Raw genomic sequence first — 20,924 nt, forward strand, 5'->3', positions numbered from 1 at the left:
TGTTTGTATTGCTATAGACGAGAGAGACTGTGTGATGTACAATAGAATGAAGAGTACATTCTGCCATATGTGCGATGAACCAAACCCTGCTCTGGCACAACCCTGTGTCCCGATGAACAATGAACATCGAACACAAGTCCTCAGAAGAAAAGAAAACTGCAGCTCAGCACCTCCTGTCAGACATCTGCCACCGGGCATGTTTGCACCAGTGGCTTCTATAAAGATCAAAGTTAAGTATCCAATGCCAGATAATTGCTTTACAAGCCACCAATTAATGTTTCCAATAGAGGATTCTGTTCCAGTACCATCCAGTCCCATTCCTGTGTGTTGGGTAATCACTTTTTAATAAATTATTTCCTGTAAGATAATTACCCATATTAAAAAGCTGTGAGCCCCACCCAGTCATACAGAGCTGATGTTCTTTCTTTGTCAACGAGAGCTGCAGCGCATGCAGGCTTTTGTTCCAGCCCAGCTCTAACACATTTGATTTAACAAACTGGTCTTCATCGAAGACCACAATTTGTAGATTATTTGAATCAGCTGTGTTAGTGCTGGGTGGAAAAAAAAACCTGCACACACTGACAGCAGTTTAAAACCCCTGTTCTGACCTCTAGATCTGCACTGCCAGTACACGTAAGCAGTCATAAGGCTTATTCATACTGCAAATGACCTCTGCACCTTTTTCCACACCTCTCTTCACACATTTACTTGTAATACCAATGGGATCACAGCTAGCTCGTGGTAACACCGTCTCACTTCAGCAGTCAGCAAAAGCCACACACCCTTTGAGACCTGGCCTGATTGCCCCATCAGCTCTTGAGAATAACCTGTTCCCCTCCGGCTAAGTGATGAGCACTCTGTAATCAGCCAGGAAGCCTAACTGGAACCTAATCGGGGGGGTTTGTGGAGAGTTGGGTTTAGCGTAGCACCTCTGAACTTCACTGCTTCTGTCTCCTGAATGCGCTGGGAAAGGCAGTGCAGGATCCAGCTAGCTCTGGTTGAGAGTTTGAGTTTATTTATTTATTTGAGTTTATTTTTTTTTACAGGGACAGTGCACATTAATCAACGTTTCAGTAAAAGTGCCGGTTTTAGCCAGCCGGCTAATTTTCAACCGCAGTCCCTGGGCAGGTTATTAAAAACAATTACAATATAGACAATAGCAACATAGAACAAGACATAGCATACAGACATAGCAACATAGGACAAGCAAGACGTAGCATACAGACAGAGCAACATAGAACAAAAAGCAGCAAGACAAAATTCTTGAGAGAGCAAAGACCTTATGATGGTTGTTTCCAAATGCCATGAGGGAACGGGTTACTGTGACTGAATACATAAACTACATGGATTGGACACAGAATACACAGAATATGTAACAGAATGTGGCCATACTTATCAACTAGATGTACATCTTACAGTATGGCAGAATGTGTATCACATACTGTACTGTATGTATTGGGTGATTCATCACAAAACTAGAATAAAACAGGACCATGATTTTGAGGATTTTGAAAAAATGTTGTCCATAGAAGGGTCCATTGGAGATGTCACATCTGCTCCTGCAACACCCTCTACTGCTCATCCTGTGTCTCCTTGACCTGCCGCAACTCCCACAGTACTCTCTCCCTCTCCCTCTCTCTCTGTGTGTTTGTGATTGTGTGGGCAGAGACAGGTGTTCTGGAGTCAGAGCAGATCCCCCACCAGCTACAACCTGTTCCATAATCAAGACCTCTACAAATACTCTGCCACTTCCACGCTGCCAGATCGTAATCTCTGCTCAGTCAGTCTACATTTCTAGCCATTTGTTACTATTCAGATCCTGTTATCCTGTTGTGCCTGTTTTCCTTGCCTGATGCTGTTTTCCTCTCCGCTACAGTTCTGCCCGCTCTGACTCTGGTCCCTGTCTCCAGTCCCACGTCTCGTCATTCTGCTACTCTGTCCTGGATTCCCCACTCTACAACTCCCTTGGATTCCCCTCCGGACCTGCTTACCCTGTCTCGACCCCTCTCGCTCCAGCCTCAGCCTCCGCACCTGGTTTCCAGCAACCCGCCCGAGCTTCCCTTGACCTGCACTCCATCTCCCCCCTGTGTTTCAATAAATACCTTGGTTACCTCATCCCAGTCTCCTCGTCTGAGACTGCTCTTGGGTTCCCCTGTTCCACTCCGCGTAACAGGAGGAAGTATTGTTGACATACATTTGTTGTATGTATCTTAAAGCATAATTGAGAAATAAGTAATTGAAGTTGGAACATTTTGGCCTTACCCACCATAATGTTTCATCTGTAAGTGCCAGAAATTAAATATTTGTCATATGAAGCTTTACCGCTTGCTCTGTAATGAGTAGTTTGATTGCAATAACAATTCTCTTACATTAATATATGAATATTGAAAAATATAAACATGAATAAAGGAGGCCTGGGTAAGGTCAACATTTCACACATATTCCTACTTTTTTTATTATGCTTTAAGATACAAATGTCAACAATCCTTCCCCCAAAGGACCCGTCTATGGATACAATTTAGTGAAAATGAAAAAGATCATGGTCCTGTTTTGTTCTAGTTTCATAAGGAAATCCCCTATTGTGGACCACCTCAGTGTCAAAGAACAGGTTAGTCTGTACCAGAAAGTATAGCAAAACAAACTGATATACTAAGGCTGCTCATAGCATACACCCGCCAAGACTGCTCTTCAGTTCCCGCTGTATCTATTGTTGCAAGTCTATGTCTCTCTGACGCATCCGAAAAAATACGATTTGATTAATCTTTGTTTCAGACAAGTGCTTTGTTGCCAAAGAAACATAATGGCCCAGTGTTGTTCAGAATAGCTCTGTCGGCTTGATGATTGTGTTTTAGATTTGGACTTGAAAGGAAACATCAGGGAAATAGATTATTTAAACTCTCCACTCATGGTGAAAGGAGGAAGATAGAAAAAGAAAGAGAGAGAGAGAGATTGAGAGACAGACAGAGAGAGCAAAGAGAGAGACTGACAGAAGTCCCTAAAAAGCAGATGAAAGAGAAAAAGAGAGAGGGAGAATGAGCCAGCCACTGTAGTGGGACGTGTGCTGATGAGGAATGGGTCTGAGCACTCAGAGGTCTGTGTGAACCATAGCTATGTCTAATGACACCACTGCTCTACTCCAGACTCCAATACTCCACTCCAGACTCCAATCTCCAGCCCCCATAGAGCTTCATTATAGCATTACTCCTAAGGCAGAGAGGGTGGTTACAACAGGATCTGTTCTCTCCTCTCACTGACCCAGAAGGAACACACTGACAGATCTCCGGATGTGGATGGCAGTGTATGTGTGGTGTGTGTGTGGTCTGCTTCAAAAGGCACTCCAGGGAACAAAGGGATAGAAGGGGGACAGATTTTCGAAGCACACTCAATCCACTTCAGAACATCCTGCATTCTGTGACATGTCAGCCAGCCCCATTCCCCAGTCACTTTAAAATCCATTTGATTTAATTGAACCACCCACAGGTAGTGTTCTGGCTCGGATCATTAAGGTAGCCTATTCCTCCACCACTTTCAGGACGCCGTCAAAAGAGTACACCGAAACAGGCTTCTCATCACAAAGCGGCAAGGATGAAAAGAATGTGCTTTTTACTAGTGCAAAAGAATGTGCAAATTACTTTTTTCTCTCGTTTTTTCATTTTTACCAAAAGGAAATGCATTCAAAATGTGTTTGAATGCTATAAGCAACTTAGCCGCCCCATCACTTGGGATCATGGTCCCTTTTTTCGGGGAAATAATTTTCAAACTTGATTTGAAAAGCAAATTGGTGATTCTTTCACTCGTCTCTCTCCTTCTCCCTCCCTCTCTCTCCTTCTCCTTCTCCCTCTCCCTCCCTCCATCTCTTTCATTCTCCCTCTCTCTACCTCTTTCTTACGCTCCCCTCTTCAGCACACGCTCCCCTCTTTTTCTCTTCCACTCTCTCTCTCAATTCCTCTCTGTGATGATACTCTCAAATCTCATACAATAGATAATGAACATGATCCTAGAGTAGCACCTGGGAAGTCTCTGATTGGAAACCACTGTGCTAATGATTGTAACACCCACTCAGCGTGTTGTGAATGCTAACACAACATCACCTAGCCAAATGTAGGGAGGATATGTAGTGAAGTTGATCGACAGATAATAGTGTAATGATGTTATTGTTATAATGACTGGTACAATAATCAATAAACGTATGAGTTCATACTGAGTGAGTGGGTTACTGACATGCTAGAATAGTACCGGAGACTGTCGATTGTGGCAGTGGTCTTTTCTATCACATGTAAACAGACTATCTGGGAAAGCTGCATTGGCATTGTAAAATAAAGTGTTTTTGTCTAGAGCTTAGATTTGTCTCTGTTCCTCTCATTGTCAGACTGAGGAGGGGGACCAGCCTGACAAACAAATAAACTCATTTCATTTCAGCACAAAATAACAAGGTTATCTCTTTTTAAAAGCCCTCCATCTCTTTTTAGGAAAGATTCTAAATGAATTTGATGGATGAGCTCAGGTTGTTGCTTGTAGAAAAAATGTTATGAAATTGACAAAGGTTGTAAACGTTATCACACTGAACAGTTACAACAAGGTGATGTTAGAGATATATAAACTCAGCAAAAAAATAAACGTCCTTTTTTCAGGACCCTGTCTTTCAAAGACAATTCGTAAAAATCCAAATAAGGGTAGGGGGCAGCATTTGGAATTTTGGATGAAAAGCATGCCCAATTAAACTGCCTACTTCTCGGGCCCAGAAGATATGATATGCATGTAACTGGTAGATTTGGATAGAAAACACTCTAAAGTTTCCAAAACGGTTAAAATAGTGTCTGTGAGTATAACAGAACTGATTTGGCAGGCAAAAACCTGAGAAAAATCCATTCGGAAGTAGTTTTTTTTTTTTTTTGTAGTTTTCTATTCAATGCCATTACAGTACCCATTGACTTAGGACTCAAATTGCAGTTCCTATCCCTTCCACTAGATGTCAACAGTCTTTAGAAATTGTTTCAGGTTTGTATTCTGAAAAATTAATGTTTTCCATGCTTGTTCAAGGAACCATAAACAATTAATGAACATGCACCTGTGGAACAGTCGTTAACTTCTCTGTGCTACGGATCCCTTTTACGGGATCATTTTCCTAAACAACCGCTGAATTGCAGGGTGCAAAATATTACAAAAAATATGTATAATCATGCAATCACAAGTGAAATATACCAAAACACAGCTTAGCTTGTTGTTAACTTCTAATTGGTCCCAATCCCGGATCCGGGAGCACCCCCCACAGTAAAAAAGCTGACTAGCATAGCCTAGCATAGCGTCACAAGTAAATACTAGCATCTAAATATCATTAAATCACAAGTCCAAGACACCAGATGAAAGATACACATCTTGTGAATCCAGCCATCATTTCTGATTTTTAAAATGTTTTACAGGGAAGACACAATATGTAAATCTATTAGCTAACCACGATAGCAAAATACACAACTTTTTTTTCTCCACCATTTTTTTCCTGCATAGGTAGCTATCACAATTTCGACCAAATAAAGATATATATAGCCACTAACCAAGAAACAACTTCATCAGATGACAGTCTGATAACATATTTATTGTATAGCATATGTTTTTTTAGAAAAATTTGCATATTTCAGGTATAAATCACAGTTCTACATTGCAGCTGCAATCTGAAATAGTGCCGAAGCAGCCAGAATAATTACAGAGACCAACGTCAAATACCGAAATACTCATCATAAAACATTTCTGAAAAATACACAGCGTACAGCAAATGAAAGACCAACATCTTGTGAATCCAGCCAATATTTCAGATTTTTTAAGTGTATTACAGCGAAAACACAATTTAGCATTATATTAGCTTACCACAATAGCCGGAAACACAAGCCGTTTACCAGTAGCAAAGGTTAGCGATCGTAACAATCCAGCAAAAGATATATAATTTTTGACTAACCTTGATATACTTCATCAGATGACAGTCCTGTAACATCATATTACACAATGCATATAGGTTTTGTTCGAAAATGTGCATATTTAGCAGCACAAATCGTGGTTATACAATGTGATTAGTAGCAACATTTCAGGCAATCTGGCCGGCGCCATCTTGGAGAAGCACCTAATCTAATCGATAACTAATCGTAAACTTGACAAAAAAATACAGGTTGGACAGCAAATGAAAGACACATTAGTTCTTAATGCAACCGCTGTGTTAGATTTTTTAAATTAACGTTACTCGACATTCAGCGTGCGTTACAGCGAGACCATGCCTAAATCAATGGCGGACTAATAATTTTACATCTTTCCACAGATATACGAATTAACATCATAAATAGCTCTTACTTTTGGATGATCTTCCATCAGAATCTTGGGCAAGTGGTCCTTTGTCCAGAACAATCGTCTTTTGGTTGAAAGATGTCCTCTACTCCTGTAGAAATTAGCTGCTAACGCCGATGTACCGGAGAGGTGCCCAACTCGTGATAACGCCTGACAAAGAAACTCCAGAAAATCGCAATAAACTGCTAGAAACTGCTATAAGTCGGTTTAAATTAACTACCTTATGAAGTTTTTAAGACAAAAAACAAATTAAATCAGAGCCGGAGATATAGAACTGCTAAACCGAAAGCTTTTGAAGACGCCATGCCGGTTTCCCTCCTGCGTCAGGCGCCTCGTCGAAAAGGTCGGTATTTCCGTTCCAAGAGGTTTTATACTCCCCCAGATGGTGCTATCCGCTCCATTCAAAGTCTCACCGCTTACTGACATCTAGGGGAAGGCGTATGCAGTGCATGTAGCCCAATAGCTTATAAGGGAATTTATAAACCGACCATGGAACAGAGACCTCAATTTCAGAAATCTCACTTCTTGACAGGAAGTGAGCTGCAGAATGAGTTCTGTTTCACTCAGAGAAATAATTCAAACGGTTTTAGAAACTAGAGAGTGTTTTCTATCCAATAGTAATAATAATATGCATATTGTACGAGCAAGAATTGAGTACGAGGCAGTTTAATCTGGGAACGAAAAATCTTCAAAGTGTAAACAGCACCCCCTATTGAGAAAAGGTTTAATCCACCTATCGTGTCAGATTTTGAAAATATGCTTTACAGAGAAAGAAATCCAAGCTTTTGTGAGTGTATCAATCAATGCTACAACAGCTAGCCCCAAATTAACATGGTCACGAAAGTCAGAAAAGCAATAAAATTAAGTTACACAATAAATGTTATTTTTGTTCGATAAATATTACTTTTATAACAAAAAAACGCCATTTGGGTTGCGCGTTATGTTCAGAAAACTACAGCCTCCTTCCGGTCCTGAAAGGCAGAAGAAAATTCCCAAACGTATCAGATTCAAAAATATTACTAAAAATATTTATAATCATGCAATCACAAGTGAAATATACCAAAACACAGCTTAGCTTGTTGTTAATCCACCTATCGTGTCAGATTTTGAAAATATGCTTTGCAACGAAAGCAATCTAAGCTTTTGTGAGTTTATCAATCAATGCTAGAACAGTTAGCCTTATATTAGCTTGGTTAGCTTGGTCACGAAAGTCAGAAAAGCAATAAAATGAATCGCTTACCTTTGATAATCTGCGGATGTGTGCACTCACGAGACTCCCAGTTACACAACAAATGTTATTTTTGTTCGATAAATATTACTTTTATAACAAAGAAACGCCATTTGGGTTGCACGTTATGTTCAGAAAACCAAAGCCTCGTTCCGTTCGACGAAAATTCCAAAAAGTATCCGTAATGGTCGTAGAAACATGTCAAATGTTTTTTATAATCAATCCTCAGGTTGTTTTTAACAAACATAATCGATAATATTTCAACCGGACCGTAACCTATTCAATAAGAGCGAAAAAGAAAATGGAGGAAGGAACTAATCAGAGAACACCTGACTACTTTTTAAAAATCTCGCTAATTTTTCAAAATAAAAGCCTGAAACTATGTCTAAAGCCTGGTCACAGCCTGAGGAAGCCATTGGAAAAGGAATCTGGTTGATACCCCTTTAAATGGAAGAGAGACGGGCCAGGAAACACAGATAAAAAAAAAAATAATCACTTCCGGGTTAGATTTTCTCAGGTTGTCGCCTGCAGAATCAGTTTTGTTATACTCACAGACCATATTTTGACAGTTTTGAAAACTTTGGAGTGTTTTCTATCCTAATCTGTAAATTATATGCAGATTCTACGATCTGGACCTGAGAAATAGTCTGTTTACCTTGGGAACGTTATTTAAAATTACAATTAAAATCTAACCCCTAGCGTCAATTAAGACACTAACAGCTTACAGAAGAGAGGCAATTAAGGTCACAGTTATTAAAAATTAGGACACTAAAGAGGCCTTTCTACTGACTCTGAAAAACACCAAAAGAAAGATGCCCAGGGTCCCTGCTCATCTGCGTGAACGTGTCTTAGGCATGCTGCAAGGAGGCATGAGGACTGCAGATGTGGCCAGGGCAATAAATTGCAATGTCTGTACTGTAAAACGCCTAAGACAGCACTACAGGTAGACAGGATGGACAACTGATCGTCCTCACAGTGGCAGAACACCTGCACAGGATCGGTACATCCAAACATCACTCCTGCGGGACAGGTACAGGATGGCAACAACAACTGCCCGAGTTAAACCAGGAACGCACAGTTCCTCCATCAGTGGTCAGATGGCCGCAATAGGCTGAGAGAGTCTGGACTGAGGGCTTGTAGGCCTGTTGTAAGGCAGGTCCTCACCAGACATCACCGGCAACAACGTCGCCTATGGACACAAACCCACCGTCACTGGACCAGACAGGACTGGCAAAAAGTGCTCTTCACTGACGAGTCGCGGTTTTGTCTCACCAGGGGTGATGGTCGGAGTCGTGTTTATTGTCGAAGGAATGAGCGTTACACCGAGGCCTGTACTCTGGAGTGGGATTGATTTGGACGTGGAGGGTCCGTCATGGTCTGGGGCAGTGTGTCACAGCATCCTCAGACTGAGCTAGTTGTCATTGCAGGCAATCTCAATGCTGTGCGTTACAGGGAAGACATCCTCCTCCCTCATGTGGCACCCTTCCTGCGGGCTCATCCTGATATGACCCTCCAGCATGACAATGCCACCAGCCATACTGCTCGTTCTGTGCGTGATTTCCTGCAAGACAGGAATGTCAGTGGTCTGTCATGGCCAGCGAAGAGCCTGGATTTCAATCCCATTGAGCACGTCTGGGACCTGTTGGATCGGAGGTTGAGGGCTAGGGCCATTCCCCCCAGAAATGTCCGGGAACTAGCAGGTGCCTTGGTGGAAGAGTGGGGTAACATCTCACAGCAAGAACTGGCAAATCTGGTGCAGTCCATGAGGAGGAGATGCACTGCAGTACTTAACGCAGCTGATGGCCACACCAGATACTGACTGTTACTTTTGATTTTGACCCCCCGTTTTGTTCAGGGACACATTATTCCATGTCTGTATGTCACGCCCTGACCTTAGAGATCCTTTTTATGTCTCTATTTTGGGTTGGTCAGGGCGTGAGTTGGGGTGGGCATTCTATGTTTTTGTTCTATGTTTTCTATTTCTATGTGTTTGGCCGGGTGTGGTTCTCAATCAGAGACAGCTGTCTATCATTGTCTCTGATTGAGAACCATACTTAGGTAGCCTTTTCCCACCTGTGTTTTGTGGGTAGTTGTTTTCTGTTTTTGTGTCTGCACCAGACAGAACTGTTTCGCTTTCGTTCTCCTGTTTGTTGTTTTTGTTTGATTTGTTTTTATTGGATTAAATCATGAACAATTTAAACGCTGTACCTTGGTCCACTCTTCCTTCAGCCCACGACGATCGTTACACTGTAAGTCACATGTCTGTGGAACTTGTTCAGTTTATGTCTCAAGTTGTTGAATCTTGTTATGTTCATGCAAATATTTAAACATGCTAAGATTGCTGAAAATAAACGCAGTTGACAGTGAGAGGATGTTTCTTTTTTTGCTAAGTTTAGATGGATGTGTGTGTGTGTGTGTGAGTGTGTGTGCATAACTGTTTGTGCATGTGTGTGTTCTGCATGCTCGGACAGATGTCTGCTTTTTCCTCAACGTTCTATAGTTGCCTTTGTGTCTGACCTTCCTTCTATAGGTCTTCTCTGCTCACTGGGGCCTTGCTCATTACCATAAAAACCTTGGGAGGGAATTTATAGCATCTCTCCCTCTAGGAGAGGCCAAGCTGATCTGATGCACAGAGGGCTTACAGGCTACATCTAACCAGTAGGCTTTAATAGAAACAAACACCAGAGTTCAATATACAGTACAGACAGGTACATCTGTGAAAGTTAAGGATAATTTCACAGACCTCTGTAAATAACGCGACTAAAACAACTTGCATTGCACTTATGTGGGATTGAGACACAATGATTGGTGGAAGGTATATAAGGATCAACCATAAAACATGCATTATTGTCGACCCTTTCTGACAAGCATACATACCACTAATCCACACAGTCGACACAAAATGCATCCAAAAGATGACATTGTCGGGAGACTGCAAATCACACAATAGTGCTAGATATTTTCTTGCCTTGGTCATACTAGGGAACCAACACATTGAACATACACTCTCTAAAGCCATCAGATTGCAATAATGGCTTCCAGAAGGACACAGATGAAAAAAATACATGTTGGTGGTTTTACCAGAAGAGTGTCTTCAGAGGTGCGCTGTCTTTATCCCCATCTCTAGATCATCAAATGGACCATGCCTCGACAGAACACATTAGTTGTCTGCCTGATAGAGTGCCACTTCATCCAGAGTATTTTAACCTGGTAATTACCATAGTTATAAACCAGCGGGCTAGGTAGAATTTACATGACAAAGCCTCCCACCTGTCAAGTTCTAGCTAGTGGTAGCCAAACAGGTAAAACTTGATAACTTGATATAGTTGCACGGGCTCTCTTATAAACCAGCACAGCAGATCATTTTCTATTCTTCCATCACTAATATAAATAACACTTAGTGAAAGGCTGTGTGCTTTAAAAGGTTCATACTTTCACAGTGGTCTCGTCTCATCCCCAGTCCCTTTGGAGAGAGGAAATTGTGGCCTTTTAATTGGCCGGTCTGGAGTCTGTCTATCTGATCACGGTCAGTGCAAGCAGTAGTCTCGTCTGCCTCATTCTCCCGCCCACTGCTTTTAATCCATAATGAAACGTTTGATGTAGAGGCCTCACTAGAGCCACACTGTACTTGCCTTGCATACAGGGGGGAAAACATATTCTATTTCATTTTTAGTCCAGGCAGTAAATATTGCAGTGGCAACTGGCTTTGACTGCTCTGTACATGTGCCTATAGTATAAAAGTTGATGCTGGTGGAGCCGATGGCAGTCCCTTCACGGTGCTGTACTGTCACTTTGGGTTCAAGAGATCTTTCCTAGGTGATACACACAATCTGCTTGGCACAGGTGTGGCTTGGCAGGGAAGCAGAGAGGTCCTGGAGAAGAGAGAGAAGGACAGAGAGAGATGACTCCTGGTCTCTTCACTCCTTCACTTGTAGCACTTGAAGTGGAGTGAGAGAGGAGGAGAGGGAGGAGAGGAGGCGGCGGTAAAAGGTGAGCCATAACTCTTTGAGGTGGAGCATGGGGGACCTGCTCCCTCCTGGTTTTAAGAGACAGGTTGGCTCCCACGCAGCCCACACTTAATGCTATTTAGTCTTAAATAATGATGTGGAGGGAGGGTTCAAAAGCTCTCCTCCCTTGGCAGAGCAATCAGGAAAAAACAACAGAGACTCAAGGTTTAAGATACCCTGTAGAATACGAACAGGGATCAGACGGAGATAGAGATTGAGGTGTAGGGGAAGAAGAGAGACAGAAGCAAGAAAGACAAGAAGTTAACCTAAAATTGTAAGAGGGAAAGTGGGAATGACCAAGAGCGATGTCAAGAGACAGGGAAAAATAAACCCTTGTCAGTAATGACTACAGTGTACTTAATCTTCCAAAATGACAAACGTAGTGAGCAGTGGAATTTGTGACCGAAACACAGTGCTGCGATGGGGACCAGCAGATAGCACACGTTTGTGAAGATAAATGTGGTAGCCTAAGTACAACGCAAAGAGAAACGCCAAAATGCTACTTGGCAGGAAATAGAAGCTTCCCACACACACTTTCTAATCTGCTTGAGAAAGACGTCTAGTGAAAACAATAAGAGAGTCTACTGTAAGTGAAAGAGTGGTACTTTGTAGAGAGAATCGACATGAGTTGTCGATGGATATACCAAATCTCTGTTCAAGTTTTTTCTAAGGCTTCTACATCAGACATGCAGTGATTTGGAGGCAAAACTCTTCAACTGAGGAGTGAGGGGGTGTTTAGTAATCGACTCGTCGCAGATACATTAACTGCAGATCACACACACACACACAGACTAATGAACGTTTTGTGACTTACGAGCTTTGTGTCTCGCAAAAAAATAAATGACGTGATGAAGTGATTAGATTGTTAATGTAGCTAAACCGAGCTCTGGCTCAAAGCAGCCTCATAAATGTTTTCAGTAAGACATTGTCATACAGAGTTGAAATATCTAGCCAATACATTTAGAATTGAATAACAATGCTTGTGAACTTCAGAGCTGTAACGATTTCACACTTTGGCTTTGGTTAAAAGCAAGTACAAACGCATACTAGTAGTAGTCATCGCTCCTGCTCGAGAGTCTACACATTCTGGGTGATGCGAAGCAACGACATCATATCATTGGGTATTGCTGATCACCGTTCTCAAACTACAAGAGCCTTGCAGATTTTGTGAGGATAAAATCAAACATCCCATGGGCACAGACGTCAGTTCAACGTCTAGTTTTTATTGACATTTTATTTACATTTATTTCACAATGTCATTGTATTTAGGTAAAAAATATGAAATACCCTTACGTTGATGCCTTTTTGCAAATCAAATTAGTTTTCCACGTTGAGTCAACGTCCTCACATTGCTTTTTGGGGGGTTTCAATATGTGAAAACAAGGTTGATTCAACCACTTTTTGCCAATTGGGATGTTTGAAAATATTGGGATGGCTGAAAGACCGGTTCGGTAGCCCTCAGATTGTGTATCTAACCTGCGCATATTAAATGAGCGTTGTGATAGGCACGAATAGGCAACAACATGGGGATTCATGTACAATCTCAAAAACCTGTCTGGGACAGCTAATTCGGTGCCAAAATGTGTAGTGTACGCCCAGCTTAACATACACACATAATCACTAATGGGCCCTTGACAGACTGGTGAGGGGAAATCTGACAGACAGAAAGGGAGAGAATGAGAGAGAGAGAGAGAGAGATACATAGACCGGGAGAGATAAAGAGAGAGAGAGAGAGAGAGAGAGAGAGAGAGAGAGAGAGAGAGAGAGAGAGAGAGAGAGAGAGAGAGAGAGAGAGAGAGAGAGAGAGAGAGAGAGAGAGAGAAAGAGATAGACCGGGAGAGATAGAGAGAGAAAGAAAGAAAGAGAGTGAGACAGACAAACGGATGGACGGACATAAGGACAAAGGACACCTGTAGAAGATCAATTTGTTCAAATAATATAATATGATTACAAATGACTGAGGCCCCATTGTAATGTAATACACCGGCTCTACAACTCAATATAGCAAGATTTTTTATTTATTTTACATTTATTTAACCAGGTAGGCCAGTTGAGAACAAGTTCTTATTTACAACTGCGACATGGCCAAGATAATGCAAAGCAGTGCGACAAAAACAACAACACAGAGTTACACATGGGATAAACAAACGTACAGTCAATAACACAATAGAAAATCTGTATACAGTGTGTGCAAATTAAGTAAGGAGGTAAGGCAATAAATTGGCCATAGTGGCAAAGTAATTACAATTTAGCAATTATCACTGGTGTGATAGATGTGCAGATGAGGATGTGCAAATAGAAATACTGGTGTGCAAAAGAGCAGAAAAAAACAAAAAACAAATATGGGGATCAGGTAGGTAGAAGGTTGGATGGGCTATTTACAGATGGGCTGTGTACAGCTGCAGCGATCGGTAAGCTGCTCTGACAGCCAATGCTTGAAGTTATTGAGGGAGATATAAGTCTCCAACTTCAGTGATTTTTGCAATTCGTTCCAGTCATTGGCAGCAGAGAACTGGAAGGAAAGGCGGCCAAAGCAGGTTTTGGCTTTGGGGGTGACCAGTGAAATATACCTGCTGCAGTGCGTGCTACGGGTGGGTGTTGCTATGGTGACCAGTGAGCTGAGATAAGGCGGAGCTTTACCTAGCAAAGACTTATAGTTGACCTGGAGCCAGTCGATTTGACGGCGAATATGTAGCGAGGACCAGGCAACGAGAGCATACAGGTCGCAATGGTGGGTAGTATATGGGGCTTTGGTTACAAAACGGATGGCACTGTGATAGACTGCATCCAATTTGCTGAGTAGAGTGTTGGAGGCTATTTTGTAAATTACATCGACAAAGTCAAGGATTGGCAGGATAGTCAGTTTTACGAGGTTATGTTTGGCAGCATGAGTGAAGGAGGCTTTGCTGCAAAATAGGAAGCCGATTCTAAATGTAATGTTGGACTGGAGATGCTTAATGTGAGTCTGGAAGGAGAGGTTACAGTCTAACCAGACACCTAGGTATTTATTTTTGTCCACATATTCTAAGTCAGAACCGTCCAGAGTAGTGATGCTAGGCGGGCGGGTGGGAATCACCCGCAGCAAGAGCGACATCATTGATATATACAAAGAAAAGAGTCGGCCCGAGAAATGAACCCTGTGGCACCCCCATAGAGACTGCCAGAGGTCCGGTGAACAGGCCCTCCGATTTGACACACTGAACTCTATCTGAGAAGTAGTTAGTGAACCAGGCGAGGTAGTCATTAGAGAAACTAAGGCTGTTGAGTCTGCCGATAAGAATGCGGTGATTGACAGAGTCGAAAGCTTTGGCCAGTTCGATGAAGACGGCGGCACAGTACTGTTTTTTAAAAATCAATGCTAGTTATGATATCGTTTAGGACCTTGAGCGTGGCTGAGGTACACCCGTGACCAGCTCGGAAACCAGATTGCATAGTGGAGAAGGTACGGTGGGATTCGAGATGGTCGGTGATCTGTTTCTTCACTTGGCTTTTGAAGACTTTTAGAAAGGCAGGGCAGGAAGGATATAGGTCTATAACAGTTTGAGTCTAGAGTGTCTCCCCCTTTGAAGAGGGGGATGACCGCTTTCCAATCTTTAGGAATCTCAGATGACACGAAAGAGAGGTTTAACAGACTAGTAATAGGGGTTGCGACAATGGCGGCGGATAAGTTAAGGAGGGGAGGGTCCAGATTGTCTAGCCCAGCTGATTTGTAGTGATCCAGATTCTGCAGCTCTTTCAGGACATCAGCTGTCTGAATTTGGGTGAAGAAGAAGCAGGGGGGGGCTTGGGCCAGTTGCTGCCGGGGGTGCAGAGCTGTTGACCGGGGTAGGGGTAGCCAGGTGGAAGGCGTGGCCAGCCGTAGAGAAATACTTATTGAAATTATCGATTATCATAGATTTATCGGTGGTGACAGTGTTTCCTAGCCTCAGTGCAGTGGGCAGATGGAGGAGGTGCTCTTATTCTCCAAAGACTTAACAGTGTCCCAAAACTTTTTGGAATTAGTGCTGCAGGATGCAAATTTATTTTTGAAAAAGCTAGCCAGGAACCAACTGTGTATGTTGGTTCCTGACTTCCCTTAAAAGTTGCATATCGCATCAACTATTCGAAGCTAGTGCAGTGCGCCACAGGATGTTTTTGTACTGCTCAAGGGCAGTCAAGTCTGGAGTGAACCAAGGGCTATATCTGTTCTTAGTTCTGAATTTTTTTGAAAGGGGAGTGCTTATTTAAGATGGTGAAGAAGGCACTTTTGAAGAACAACCAGGCATCCTCTACTGACAGGATGAGGTCAATATCCTTGTAGGATACCCGGGTCAGATTAGAAAGGCCTGCTCGCTGAAGTGTTTAAGGGAGCGTTTGACAGTGGTGAGGGGGGGTCGTTTTACCGCGGACCCATAATGGACGCAGGCAATGAGGCTGTGATTGCTGAGATCCTGGTTGAAAACAGCAGAGGTGTATTTAGAGGGCAAGTTGGTCAGGATGATATCTATGAGGGTGCCCATGTTTACGGATTTGGGGTTGTACCTGGTAGGTTCCTTGATAATTTGTGTGAGATTGAGGGCATCTAGTTTAGGTTGTAGGCCGGCCGGGGTGTTAAGCATATCCCAGTTTAGGTCACCTAACAGTACGAACTCTGACGATAGATGGGGGGCAATCAATTCACATGGTGTCCAGGGCACAGCTGGGAGCTGAGGGGGGTCTATAACAAGCTGCAACAGTGAGGGACTTATTTCTGGAGAGATGATGAGAGTTTTAAAAGTAGTAGCTCGAACTGTTTGGGCATAGACCTGGATAGTAGGACAGAACTCTGCAGGCTATCTCTACAGTAGATTGCAACTCCGCCATCTTTAGCAGTTCTATCTTGACGGAAAATATTGTAATTGGAGATGTAAATTTCAGAATTTTCAGAATCTTCTGATGGTAACATGCATGAACCCAAGGCTTTTCCGGTTATAGAAGTCAACAAATGAGAGCGCCTGGGGACACACAGGGCCTGGGTTAACCTCTACATCACCAGAGGAACAGAGGAGGAGTAGGATAAGAGTACGGCTAAAGGCTATAAGAACTGGTCGTCTATTGCGTTCGGAACAGAGAGTAAAAGGAGCAGACTTGGTAGGATGGTAGGATAGATTCAGGGAATAATGCACAGACCAGGTGCGGTCTCCGCATATGTGGGGGTGGGGCAAGGGAGCTAACCGAGGCAGGTAGAACGGGACTAGGAGCTCCGCAGTAAAACAAACAATGAGAGCTACCCTAAACAACAATATATAAGGTATATTGACATTAGAGGGAGGCATAAAGCAATCACAGGTGTTGATTGGGAGGGCCAAGACAACAACGGGTAAACTGCTAAGAGAGAGGTTCATCGGATTACGTGATTGATTGGGGTTAGGACAGCGTGAACAGAAAGCTAATGCTCTATCCACTTTAGCAGGGCCTCATACACTGCATGGCTTCAACATCACCACTGTCATCAAATGTTATAGAATACCACCATTTAATCTAGAGGCCCAGATAGGCTACAGTACAAATTCTCTCTTCCTGTTCATATCACACAGCATTAGACTGGGCAGAGCTGGGTTTTCAAATCAACCCTCAGTCAGCTTTGGATATGGACGTGCTGCTGCTGCCAGACCTGTAAAATCCGCTGTTTGTTTTTGGAATACAGATTCCCTCGGAACCTGACGGGGAGAACATGTTAACTGTGTTTGTTATTTAGCCAACAGTTGCAATGCATGTTATAAGCTCCGGAGCATGAGGTTTGACAGTGGCTGATGGTTGTGTGGTGGTGTTGGGTGGTTTCATGCTGCCATCTGTGTGTCCCCCCATCTCTCTCTCTCTCTCTCTCTCTCTCTCTCTCTCTCTCTCTCTCTCTCTCTCTCTCTCTCTCTCTCTCTCTCTCTCTCTCTCTCTCTCTCTCGCTCTCGCTCTCGCTCTCTCTCTCTCTCTCTCTCAACCTTTTTTTAGACTCAAAGGGAAGAAACTGTTTATTTGCAGGCCTACTAAATAGATGTGTCTAGATATTCCTGTAGTACAGCGTGTATATCATGCTCTTATCTTTGCATGTAGGTATTAGGTGACATTGTGTAAATTGTTTTTCTGTAAAGTGATTCCAAATGGAATTTCCCATTCCACTTCTGGTTTTATGTTTTGCATTCTAATCAGAAACTGATTTCAGACTGTGATGAGAAGTGGATGGATTCTTCATCCAATCAGTAACTCAGATCTATTAATTCAAGGGTCATTCATTGTTCCCAGCTTTCTTCTGCGTATTGCAGAGTGATGTGTCAGTGTGTCACCCATCATTATGTAACTGTCATTCAGAGGGAATACATTATGGAAGGTCACAGCTATGACTTCCACAAACTCCCAACAACATGGATGATCTTCCTGGGAGGAGAAGTTCTATATTTTCCAGGGAAGAGAATGGGAAAGGTCACTTGACTGGGATGAAAGCGACTGATCGGTGATTGTGATGGTCCCTTCAGAGCCCTGTGTCAGAACCAATTTCCCCATGTCAGATGGGGAACCCTCCACCACTACCCTCCACCACTATCCTCAGAACCTCTATCACTGTCTCCATCCATAGATCTACTGTTTCCCCATGTACAGACCTCCTTTTGCCCTATGTTAAAATCACTCTCCCCACTAGTACAGACCCCTTATGTACGAACCACTCTCCCACAGTGTCAGTCACCCTCCATTCCCCATCCTCTGAGCCACTCTCCCTCAATGTCAGGACAGAGTGCTCTGACCCAGCCTCCCCAGAGTGTAGGGTCTCAATCAGCCGCTCATCAACTCATAAATTGAATTTAAAAGTGAATGACGTCATCAGTGGGCTGCTCCGTTCATAAAAAATAGATTTATGGGGCTCTCTGAGATTCGGGAGTGTGTCAATCTGCTCCCTCAAATGCTGAGAGAGCACTACTTCAATTATATAGCCACTACCGCTGGTATACCTCCCACAGGCCATCATACAGTACCCCCCTCCACGCAACATTCCCAGCAAGGCAATCATATTTCCTTTCCTGATGTGATTCAAACATTTCTGAATGTCATGTCTTATCTCCTGGAATAATGAAGCCATGAGTCAGAAGTGATTTTTAAAGGCACCAATCAAGAAAAAAACGAACAAATGAAAATGTTGATTTAAAACACAATTTTGAAAGTGCATGAGACTTTATCTAGACTGTTTTGCTGCATCCACCGCCCTCTCCTCACATCCCATCCCTGCTGAATCTCTTCTCCTTCATCCTGAGAGAGACCGAGAGAGAGAGAGAAAGAAAGAGAGAGAGAGAGAGAGAGAGAGAGAGAGAGAGAGAGAGAGAGAGAGAGAGAGAGAGAGAGAGAGAGAGAGAGAGAGAGAGAGAGAGAGAGAGAGAGAGAGAGAGAGAGAGAGAGAGAGAGAGAGAGAGAGAGAGAGAGAGTGTGTGTTGGGAGCACTGAGTCCAATCTGTTCATTAGCTATGGCGCTAAGTTGATAAGTTCGCCGCAAACACCAAAGTAGCCTGCCATAAATAAACCCCAGCCACTTGTGCCGCTTCACACAACTTTGCCATTAGGGTTAATGACCGGTAACGCCTGGATTTATTGGCTGAATGACACACGCGCCACATATCATTACCTTAGCAATGCACGCTGCAGCCCCCGCCTGCACAACTCAATTAATGACAGGAACCACTCCCGCACCTATTTGTTTGCTTTCCAATTTAATGAACACATTAGAATCTCCGCCTGCTGCCACTGCCACTGCAGCCGCGACAGTAGGGTAGTAATATCTGCTGTCTAACTTGAACGTGATTATTATGACAGTTTGATACTGAAACACAGATAAAGATACAACGCAGGATCTCTGGATTAACTATGATGGAAGTGGTGGCAGATAAAACTTACTGGAGAATCAACACAGATGTCAACTCTGCCTTGAAATAACATTACAGTACTTTTACGCATGTTATAGAGCAGCCATTTCATGCAGTTATGGAGAAACTGAGAATGTACCTCTCTAGGATAAATAAACATGCCATACCTTTCCTCAGCAAAGAAAGGAAGCAATAAGGGAAACAGTCATGCTTTTTATCATCAAGTGAATGGATTAATAGAGGATTCACACAACCCTGCTTAAAGAGTATTTGCCCCCCATGCCTGTTACTACATCAGATAACAGCGTCTAAAGTCCATGAAACAACAAAGGCCTAATGTGAGTCGCTAAAGGATGATGTCCATGTTCTTTATAGTATCAGGTACTGTAGGCTACTGGAAAGAAAAACATGAAAGTGAATTGGCCACTTTACCTGCCAGACACAGACACAGACACAGACACACAGACACACACATTTTTGCTCTGATTCCTAGTCCATTCTCAGGGCAGGAGAGGAAGGAGGGATCGCTTGCATTTGGAGACTGACGAATCAGCAGAAAAGTGGATTGGGCTTCACACCAAAAGCCCATAGTGCTTTCTTCTTGGCAGAGGTGGTCAAGGCTTCAATCTCTGGGAAGGTACTTCAGAGGACAACAACATTCTAAACTTGTGCTTTAGCAATGCATGTTTCCTTAGATGTGATTCCTCTGACACAATGGCAGGCATAGCATTAACACTAAGCTACATAACAGGACATGGTCCCTGGGTTCTCCCACCACAGATACCCACCAATTAGCTGTTCAGAGAGTCAGTTGTTTCCCCCAGACTAATTCAATAGGAGCAGAGAGAGAGAGAGAGAGAGAGAGAGAGAGAGAGAGAGAGAGAGAGAGGGAGAGAGAGAGAGAGAGAGAGAGAGAGAGGGAGAGGGAGAGGGAGAGGGAGAGGGAGAGGGAGAGAGAGAGAGAGAGAGAGAGAGAGAGAGAGAGAGGGAGAGAGAGAGGGAGAGGGAGAGGGAGAGGGAGAGGGCGAGAGAGAGAGAGAGAGAGAGAGAGAGAGAGAGAGAGAGAGAGAGAGAGGGAGAGGGAGAGGGAGAGGGAGAGGGAGAGAGAGAGAGAGAGAGAGAGAGAGAGAGAGAGAGAGAGAGAGAGAGAGAGAGAGAGAGAGAGAGAGAGAGAGAGAGAGAACCTCTCATGATGTTCATTTGGTTGAGCTCAAGCAGTCACTTCCCTGTTATACACTTTAATAAGAGTCGGCATTAACACAGCCGCCACCCTTTCTCTCTGCTCTCTGTCGCAGAATAAATACATACTAATGCCATTCAGAATCAGCTTTGCCTGGGTCTGAGTATCCAACACTCAACTTTCAATGAATTATTTTCTTTCTGGATCTTTTGGTTGAGTACATTGAAGCTTTCTTCTTGCTTCCCAAAAAGATATGGAAGTCCCATTTGATGCCATATTCAAGCACTTAATTAATTGCAGTAAAATATCCTAAAATCACT

General features: G+C 43.1%; 1 protein-coding gene across 2 annotated transcripts in view; it reads right to left on the reverse strand.

Moving 5' to 3' along the window:
- Positions 1 to 20,924, reverse strand: part of LOC139562836 (spondin-1-like) — a 161,384-nt gene that overhangs the window by 27,776 nt on the left and 112,684 nt on the right. The window lies entirely within an intron of this gene.

This window comes from Salvelinus alpinus, chromosome 33, assembly GCF_045679555.1.
Source record: "Salvelinus alpinus chromosome 33, SLU_Salpinus.1, whole genome shotgun sequence".
NCBI lineage: Eukaryota > Metazoa > Chordata > Actinopteri > Salmoniformes > Salmonidae > Salvelinus > Salvelinus alpinus.